An 11,067-nucleotide genomic window follows, 5' to 3' on the forward strand; every position below is an offset into this window, starting at 1 on the left:
TCAGTATAGTTCTCTATTAGATTAGGATAGTTAACACTTATCTCTCTATTAGATCAGAAACTTTCAACCTAATCATTTCAATTTTATACTAAGAAAATGAAACTGAATCTAGGACAGGATCCATATTCATTTTCTCCCAGCAGTTTCCAAAATGGTTTATTTAAATTGGCATATGAAGTGTATTTAGTTGAACATCTCTTAATTTCATTTTAGAAAATTTGTAACACCATTGTATATTTATTGAAGACAATGAGACATATATTCTGCAAATCCTCCAAACTCTTTATTTGACTGATTATAACTTCAGGGTACTATGTTGTGTAAAACACAAAAATAAAAAGAAAAGGCGCGCAGGCGGCGAGGCAGGCGAAGGAAGGAAGAAGGCCAAACTGGTTGCTCGATTGGTTTATTTCATGTCCATCTCCATTCTCCTCTGATTCTCCTCCTGCTTCTTTCTCCCCCATCCTACTTCATTCTCTCTCTCTCTGCCTCTCTCCCGGCTCTCGGTCTCTCTCTTGATCTGTGGATCTGGCCCCCGTGGATCTGGCCCCCGTGGATCTGGCCCTGTGGATCTGGCCCCCAACCCACTCTTACAGCCTAGTTAAATCTCCACAGCATGAGGGGGTTGGGGCATACACATAGGTGTGGTCAGCAATAGGGTAAGGTTCCTTTCCCTCAGGGGATGCTTCTCCTAGGACTTAATTCTAACAGAGTTTGATTAAGGGAAGAGCAGATAAACTGGTAGAAATGGTTACAGATAAACAAAGGAATGGGAGTGACTCAGGAGCACTTTGATGGGTGTGACTGATAAACCTAAGCTCCTAGTGGCAAGGGGGAAAGGACAAACCAATGATATCCAACACTATGTGAAGTTCCTTCACACCAGTACTATTAATGTGATAGTTGCAGACTCATTGGATTCAGGTCTTGGAAACATGGACAGGCAATAAAGCCATCAATTTATTCCAAAAATCAAATAGCAATTTAATATTTTCTTCATTGTGAATATAGGCAACAAACCTCAGAGGTAATAACATGACTATACATATATTTGAATTGTCTAAAATAGCATTATATATCCATATACATAATAGTTAATATCTGTGACACATCGAATACCTTGAAATACAGTTTTTCTTCACTTTAATTGTGTGTTTATTCACTAACTTGCCATAGTAGAGATTAAATTCAGTATGTGTTATAAAAAAACGTATAGCCTGTATCCAGGTCCCCAACATTAATGATTTTTACTCTGACTAAAAGCTACTTCAGTAGACCTCAAATAAGTGCAGTCTTCTTGTTCAAAAACCTGACTGGACAACTAAGGGACATAACTAGTTCTAAAAATAATTCAGTGACAACACAGTGATTTCTTGAATCCTGAATAAGCCACACAAGAATTTTTAGTTCTGTTTGTGTTGCAAAAAGATGATGACATAAGTGGTAGTACTTTATATTTTACCAAGCAAGTTTAAAAGATCCTGCACTTGAATTAAAAGAAGTAGCTGATATTAATATATATTTTTTAACTCTAAGTAGATTATATAATAGATTAAATTGTTTTATTTTTATAAGTTGTAAACTCTGTATCAGGGATTTGTTCTTTTCTTTTTGTACTGCTACCACTTAAATTCTGTCCATATTATGAAATACAATATTCACAAACAGAAAAATTAGCAGTGAACCATCATTTAAGAGGTTGTTTATTAAGTATAAGAAATCCTAGATGTTTTTGTATTGAATTCAGTTCAGATGTGTTTCTTTTGACAAACCTAAATTAGTTAAAAATCATTGCCTCAATTTCTGTCACTTGGAAATAAAGAACATAAAGAACTGTGAAAAAATATTGTTTTTGTTAGAGATGATTCTTTTTTACAATTTTGAGATTTATGAAAGTTTTTAAATTGTTGAGACTAATTCAGCAAATGACAAGTGACAAGAAAATATTAGAAAATTGTATTGTGTTTTGTCCTTTTCCCCTTGTAATTGCCAGGTGAGTAATTTTGGATAGACTGCCACTACTGCAAACATTTGATAAGTTCTAGTGGCATACTGCTTTTTCATTTTGCATTTTTTATAATTAAATCACTGTGAGATACACAGTTACAAAGTTGTTCACTATTGGGTTTCTGTCATACAATGTTCCAACACCCATCCCTTCACCAGTGTACATTTCCAATCACCAAAGTCCCCAGTTTATCTCAGTCTGCCTCTACAACAGACACTACTCTCTCTCTTTCTCTCTCTCTCTCTCTCTCTCTCTCTCTCTCTCTCTCTCTCTCTCTCTCTCTCTCTCTCTCTCTCTCTCCCCTTTTGGGTATCATGGTTTTCAATACAGATATTGAAAAGTTATCATGTATATCTCTTTAACTACTCTCAGACTCAATTCCTGTCCAGAGTGATTATTTCCATCTATCATTGTCATAGTGAGCCCTTCTCTATCCTAACTGTCTTCTTCTCCTACTCGTGGCAAACTTCAACCATGGGCCAGTCCTCCTGGCGTTTGTTTCTACTGTTCTTGGGTAATACTCTCATACTATGATTTTTATACCCCACAAATGAATGTAATCATTCTATGTCTGTGCCTGTCCTGACATATTTTATTCAGCTTGATATTCTCCATGTCCATCTATTTATAGGCAAGTTTCATGACTTCATTTTTTTAATTGTGGCTGTTTAATATTTCATCGTGTAGATGTACCATAGTTTCTCTAACCAGTCATCTGTTCTCAGGCACTCAGATTGTTTCCAGATGCTGTCTATTGTGAATAGTACTATGATAAACATTAAAGTGCAGGTGGCATTTCTGCTGTGTGATTTTAAACCTTTAGGGTATACACCCAAAAGAAATATTACTGGGTCATATGGAAGCTAGATTTCTAGCTTTATTCAGAAAGTGGCATACTGTATAAGTGTCACAGATAAGTTGGTATATTTTTTAAGAAGCTACTTTAAGTGTTACAATAAAATGATATTTAAGAAGTTATTTATCATTTATTCATATATTATAACTTAAATGCTAAAATATTAATGTTTCTATTTGAAAAATGACAAGATTTAGAATCCAAATAATTTTAATGAAATACTTCCATTTTAATAAACATCAATTTTTATATCAGTATACATCAATTTCAATAAGTATCAATTTACTTGGGGGATAAGGAATTCTTTCTTGCTATAGTTTTTAAGTCATTCGTTAAAACTTTGACCTTTGTATTCATAGTAATATAAGAACTTTAGTCTTTAAAAAAATGTTTTTGATTGGGATAATCTGATTTATAGTATTGTTAAGATGGTTTTCTGTGACATAATTCCAGCATCACATCCATCACCAGTGTATCCACCTTCCTGATGCCCCTGCTTCTCAAATCCCCCACTGCTAACTTAGTTCATGTATCAGTTCTCTCATTAAGTACTTTATTCTTGTAAGAATAATATGAACATGTTTGAAACTTAGATTGTAAGGATTTGGGATGACTCAATTAAGTAAGTTTGAGGTGGATATCAGGAATGTGTTTTAGATGCTGACGGCCAAGAAATCACACTTTTAACCAAAAATAAAAATGAAAACAAAAAAACTTAAAAAATAGAATAAAAATAAACAAAAAAAGATTAAAAAAAGAAATCACACTTTATGTATCTCTACTGTAAAATTCATGAAATTATTTAGTTTCCAATTCATTCATTTAAAAAACTTTAAAGTTTTTTAAGAGTGCTATGTGCAAAATCTGAAAATTTAGAAGAATACCAACCAATTGAGAAACTACACTCCTACATGACAGGAAATTAATCTGAATAATTGCCTTGGATCACTTTCTATTTATTTATTCATTATTTATTAAATATTTTTATATATGAAATTTATTTTTATTTGCTTTAAATTTTAATTTAAATAATTTACTTTTTTTTAATTAAGGCACGCTGATTTGCACGTTATTCACAGTTGAGTTTTTTTTTATATGATGTGACACCAGTCCCACTACTAGTGTCAATTTCCTTCCAGACTTGGTTCACTTTATATCATAAAATTGTTAACAGCATTTAGTTTCTACTTCAAATTTCATGTTTATATATTATTTATTCAGCACTCGTTATTTTCCACAGTAAATTAATAGACATTCTATTTTTAAAATCATGGCAATTAGATTTTAAAATAAAATGTTTTTGATTTAACACAAGTCATTATACTAAATCTGAAAAATGAGGCACATCTAAGTACCTTCTTTATAGAGTAGACTGAGATAGTCTACTTTGCGCAGGCACCCATAACCAAGTCTCATCAACTGGATGAATTAAACAGCAAGCATTCATTTCCCAGACTTCTGGAGCCTCAGAAGTCCAAGATCAAGGTGCCAGCAGGACTGGTTTCTGGTGAGATCTCTTTCTTGTCTCATTCTCATAGTGTCCTCATATGGCTCTTTTTCAGTGCCCTAGTATTACTGGTATTTTACTCTTTTATTAGCATACTGGTCATGTTACGTCAAACTTGTCATATTAGACCCCACCAGATGCCCTCTTTCTAACTTAATCACTTCTTTGAAGGGCCTATCTTCAAATACCATGTGACCTTATTTAACCTTAATCATCTCTTCAAAGGCCTTGTCTCCAAATATGGTTATATTCTCAGGGCCTGGGGATTAAGGGTTCAACCTTTGAATTTTTAGCGAAGGCAATTTATTCCATAGCAGAAACAGCTGTTACAAAGAAATTTACACTTGAGGATACAACTTTAAAATAATTTTCTGAGTTTGTATATAAAAGATTTTATTTTTCACACAATATGTCTGTTATATATTAAAAAGCTTTAATATTATTAGAACTATGATGGGCAAAAAGAATAAAGGATATTTACTCTGCATTTCACTTGGATAGTTATTTCAAATGTAGATTTTTAAATTTGTAAATTTTGCTGCATAATCCTACAGAAACAGTACTTCGGTTGAGAATCAGTTTCTAGAAGAACTGAAAGTCCACTTCATTTACAGTGGGGTTGAAGCATTGCAAACATAAACTAATATAATTCCCCTTTGGATTAAGTCACTGCCACAAATGTATTACCTCCTGAACTTTGACATCACATTTCATCTATTCATTCAACAAACAATTCAACAATTGTTTTGCATTCAGCGAATTATCTGATAGCCTAAAATAAGGCATTTCATATAATGAACAGTTTTTGTCACTCTTACATGTGAATAATGACACGCAACTGTGTTGTTGATGATTGAAAAATGAACTTTTTATTAGTCAAAAGGAAACTGTCCATAGCAATATTTGACAATTTTGGGTGCCCAAGTGGTCGAAAGCATTTTATCCTGGATAACTCAGAGGAAGGGACTTTATTAAAGAACTACCTTAGAAGATATATCTCAAGGTTGAAGAACAATGCAGGAGACTGAGTTTCTCAGAGCTTAATTCAGTCACTATTCTGAAGAATCCAAGAGGGGAAATACTATCATTGGAACTCATTGAGAAGGTGAATCACACCCGAGAATACTGGAAAGCTACTGGTGGAAACACAGTTGAAAATAAGGAAGCACTGAACATATAATCTCAATTTTCCTTTCCTGCTGATTTCCATTCTCCTGATAGTATCTTCCTTTGTTCAACTCTTAAAAAAAATCCAGGCATAAAATAAATGACATAAGGTCCACTGCTACTCCACTGAAACTAATAGAAAAGGAGGAAAATAGATGGGAGAAGTGTGATCAAAGATATAATAGCAAATCCCACTCACAGTTAAACTACTGGAAGTAGTGATAGCACACATTCAGACATGTGATTTGCAGACAAGAATACCAATATGAACAGCACTGCTGCTGGGTAATAAAGTTTAATCAGGTGATAGATAATGTATAATATGCAAAAAACTACCTAACTATGGAGAACAATAGTCATTTACAAAAAGGGAGGTTTAGACAGAGAAACCCTTGGTATCTCCCAATTTATATTTTATAGAAAATCAGTTTTGATCAATGAATTTATTTACTGGTGGGCTAATTTCTGACTTTGTGCCCAGTGTCATGGTACCTCCATGAGTGATATAAAATATTTTTTTCCAATCTGTGAAGCGGATATATTCTGCTTGAATGTTTCTGTGAGAAGTCTTTGACAGGAAGGTTTTGGCAATATTTCCAGGATGACAGTCTTTCTATCTTTGGAAAGAGCTGTACTATTTCAGAAACGGCTAAGGAAGTCGAGTAGTACATGGATTCAGTATAATTGGATAGTATTTTTAGGAGTTGGTGTGAGCATGAAATTTATTAATTGAAAAGGTAAATACATCCTCATAAAATTACAGGAAATCAAATATTTGTGCACACAATACAGTAAAAACTAGAAATAATTTTATAAAATAATTTTTGAATAATTGGAACAATTAGAAATAAGAAATCTACCATATGATCAAGTTGTTTTTGTCTCTGTCATATCATGGTTCTGTAAAATGAAGCATATAATGATTGACTATAATAATTATTTTTTAGTTTCTGTACCTTTTCAGATAAGTATTTCTAAGTTCAATCTATTATAATATATAAACTCTCCAAGTCATTATTCCCTTCGTTTATCTTTTGCACAAAAATGCATCCCTGCTTGAAATAATTACTTGCTTAATTGCAAGCTTTAATTCTATTTGTTAATTTTCTGCTTATTATCTGTATCATATATGTAGTAATGTGAAAGTTTTATTTTCTTAAACCTTAATTTGAAAAGAAGTTCAGTATGCTGAGAAGAATCATGCAGTAATAATCATGTAGGTTTGATGTTGGATTCCATGGATTTCTGACTCAGTTCTTTGATAGCTCTTTTTCTGGACCAAATTATTAAACCCTAGAAATGCTTCTCTGTTGTTGTTTATGATCTTTTCTTCCCTTTTATTTCAGTGTCAGGGATTGCACCCAGTAGAAACTTAATTTTCTTAATTTTTAAAATGAGGAACAAAAACAGCTGTTATCTTTATAATAACTCAAAATTTTAAAGATCACTACTTTTATTCCCCATTTTATTAATGTTTATTGTGTTATTATAAAGAACACATGAAAATGTATTCCTGATTAAGCAGCAATGGAGAGGTTTAAATTATTATGATTCATTAGTAGTACATATAAGTATCAATATAGGTATTTAAAATATGTATTAAAAATGTCTAGTTGCTTTATGCATCAAAATATTGACACATTATTAACTTTGGCAATCAAACACAACATAATATTCCCATACTTTAGAATATGACATGGTTACATAGTTTAGTTTATGGTACTCTTAAGTATTGTATAAAATTAAACATTTTAAACAATTAGTGTTTCTATATTATGGTTGCTGATCTCCTAAAATAACTTCTTACTAATGAGCTTTGACAAATAAGGTTTTTCACTTGAAGTAGTTTATCTCTACCACTGTAGCACTGTCGTCTCGTTGTTCATCCATTTGCTCGAGCAGGCACCAGTAACCTCTCCACTGTGAGACTTGTTACTGGTTTTGGTATATCGAATAAGCCACAGGGAGTTTGCCAGGCTCTCCTGTGTGGGTGGGATACTCTCGGTAGCTTTCAGGGCTCTCTGAGAGGGATGGAACAATCGAACCCCGGTCGGCTGCTTGCAAGGCAAATACCCTACCCACTGTGCTATTACTCCAGTTCTGGACTGGAGTTTATCTCTATATAAATAAAAAGTAACAACATGATTTAAAGAAAATATTTTAAAATATCAGGTGTTTCCTCTAGTCAAGTTATAAGGCATTGTAACGTATTGACATTTCCATCTGTTCTTTCTATGATTAGTGATGCAGGTGGTATATGCAACCTTCCAGGTAAAGAAAAATATCTTGTGGGCTTTAAATGATTCTAATATAAAATTAAAAGCATGTTGCACAGCAGGTAGGGTGTTTGCTTTGCACACAGCTGATCTGGGTTCAATTCCTCTGTCCCTCTCAGAGAGCCCAGCAAGCTACCGAGAGTATCTCGCCTGCACAGTGGAACCCGGCAAGCTACCTCTGGCGTATTCAATATGCCAAAAACAGCAACAACAAGTCTTACAATAGAGATGCTACTGGTGCCTGCTGGAACAAATCAATGAACAATGGGATGGCAGTGATACAGTGACAAGAGATAATAAAAATAAGTATTTTTCCATAAAAATGACAAAAATTAAAGTTATGTCTACACAGTGATATATATACATACACACATACACATAAATATATACACATATACACACATATAATAACAACACATATATTATTCAGTTTGGGGACACCTACTGTATTTGGAGGCTTCTCCTGGCCTGGTGACCAGGGACAACTTCTGGTCATAATCAGATGACCATAGGAGGATGGAATCAAACCCAGGATCTCACACATTATTGCCATAATTTAAAAGATCTTCCAGGGAAAGGATTATAGGAGATCAAAATTCTATATCTATAGCTATATTTGGCTTTTCTATTACACTATTCTATAATCTTTATGCTGCATGTTAGAGAAAGTCCCATAGAAAGTGAATTAAATTTTAAAGGTGATGTCTTGGCTTCCATAAATGTATAAATCTGGAAGCAAGCTGAGTTCATCTTGATATAGAACCTGAATGATATCTTTAATACTCTCTCCATTGTCCAGATAATTTAGAACTCTTTTCATATTGACAAAATAGCTGTAGTATTTCCAGTGTTTGTAACCAAACGTTTTACAGAAATAGGAGTGTTTCTTTCTAAGACTTTAAAGCAAGAGCCACAAATTAATCAACTAATTAATTGTTTTGTTTGGGGGCAACACACAGTGGTGCTCAGAGCTTACTTCTGACTTTGTACTCAAGGTCCACTCCTGATGGGGCACAGGAAACCAAGTGGGTTGTTAGAGATTGAACCTGGGTCAGCCATATGTGATGCAAGAGCTCTACTTTCTGTATTATGATTTTGGTCCAAAAATTAATTTTAATAAACTCAGACTTTTGTGGGATTGACTAAATTCACCTCTCTCTGAACCAATCATTATGTAAGAAAATAGAAATATGTCTAGGTAGTTGTATGTGAGCCTCTTAAATTTAACTGCCCTTTCACATCTGGGATGCAGTTTTAAACTAGAATTAATAATGGTTTTAGGAAGGAAAAATGAGTCTATAGATGATGGTTGGTGAAAAATAAAAACCACTGCCCTCACTTTCATCAACATTGAAAAATGGAATCTCAAAAAGCCTTAAAATTAATCTTGGGATTTTATAAATACAATTATGAACTTTAATTTTGTCTAGAAAATTATGAAAAGTCACACTTAATAAGCATATTCCCTTATGCTATGCTGAATGCTTACCTTTTTGACTCTTCCAAATGGATTTACATTCCTAATTTATCTATTTTACTAGGTAGACTTTATTGAAGACTATGGATATGAAACTCCAAAATTCTAAATGACCGTGGCTGTGTGTGTTGGGTAATGTATTCCAACTGAGAACATTATCAGTATGGGAACAAAAACTTATATTTTTGGAAGCTATGCATTCATGGAACGTAGCTCCTGGTGGCTTTGAGCAGATGCCATCATGCTTAGGCTAGATATCTTTACATTTGGAATTATGAATAATGATAACAATCACCCATTGCTCATCGATTTTCTTGAGTGGGCACCAGTAACGTCTCCATTGTGAGACTTGTTGTTACTATTTTTGGCATATCAAATATACCACGGGTAGCTTGCCAAGCTCTGCCCTGCCGGGGGGGGGGTACTCTCCGTAGCTTGTTGGGCTCTCCAAATCGAACAGGGTGGAGGAATCAAACCCGGGTCAGCTGCGTGCAAGGCAAATGCCCAATCCATTGTGTTATCGGGTCAGCCCAATGATAACAATATTAATAATATCTGCTAGATCTTGAAATTTTAGTAATTGAAGAATGCTGAAACATCAAAGTGATATACATCAGATGTCATTATTAATCACTTTTCCATATTTAAATAAACTCCTGGTAGCAATATCTGAAGATTGAGGAAGAGTTATCATTTGTCCTTTTGTTTTTCTTTAATTTTATTTTTATAATGTTCACAATGTTTGATTGCATTTAATATTCAAACACCAATCTCACCACCATTACACCTTCCCACCACCATGTTTCAGATGTTTCCATCCCAAATCCTAAACCCTGCCCCCAAAGCAGAAGTGAAATAATTTATTTTGTATTCCTTGTCATGAATAATCTGCTAAAAATGATCCAAAAAAGGTTTCTTAGAGAAAAGTGTATGAAGACTGTTTATTTCACCCAGGAGCCATTAAGCCATATAAGAGATTAGTAACATGTTTTAAAGGTTGAGCCTTGTGTGCTTGTATATTGATCTGTATAAATATATTTCCCCCCAAGATTGGTTGCCTTCTATTTTAAACTCAATCAAATGTGGTGTGCTACTCTTGGTATACTGCTGGTGTAAAATACGAGATGTCCAGGAATAGATTCACTGATGGGTGAGGTTCTTCCGCGTGTGTGGTGAGCGGCCATGAGCAGGGTGGTAGTTGAGTTCTGAAGGTTTTTGGCTGCTGGAGCTGGGTCCTTTGGGGTGGGGAGGGGCTTCCGTAGGGTCTGGATGCACGGCTATCACATTTGTCCTTTTGATTTTAACAAATGACTGAGTGAGCTGAGGTGAACATCCGGTTAGAATGAGTGAATTGTCCAGTTAGAATGAATACTGTTTTCGTATTTCAACACAAAATCAGAATGTTTTGTCTTAAAAAGCTGGTGAATATGTGAAATTCTTCAGGGACTGAAATAATTCTGTTAAGACTTCAAATAAATAATTGTAAGGATAAATCATTACAGTATCACATACAAATCTTTGAAGATTTTATAGGAAATTTAAAAAATTTAATACACTTCATTCATATTTATTGATCACACAATGAAAATAAATATAGGTTTGAATGATTGGCTTTAGAGGAAAGAGAATATTGAAGACATACTATTTAGGCTAAGTAAATAGTTTCAGGAGGGATTCTTGATAATATGTCTATCTTCATACCACAATAATAGGTAAAAATTTCCAAAACACGTTTGTGGTACTAGTATCTGAAAAGTCTCTGGAAGACAAGGCTGT

The sequence above is a fragment of the Sorex araneus genome, chromosome 4, assembly GCF_027595985.1.
Source record: "Sorex araneus isolate mSorAra2 chromosome 4, mSorAra2.pri, whole genome shotgun sequence".
NCBI classification, from domain to species: Eukaryota; Metazoa; Chordata; class Mammalia; order Eulipotyphla; family Soricidae; genus Sorex; species Sorex araneus.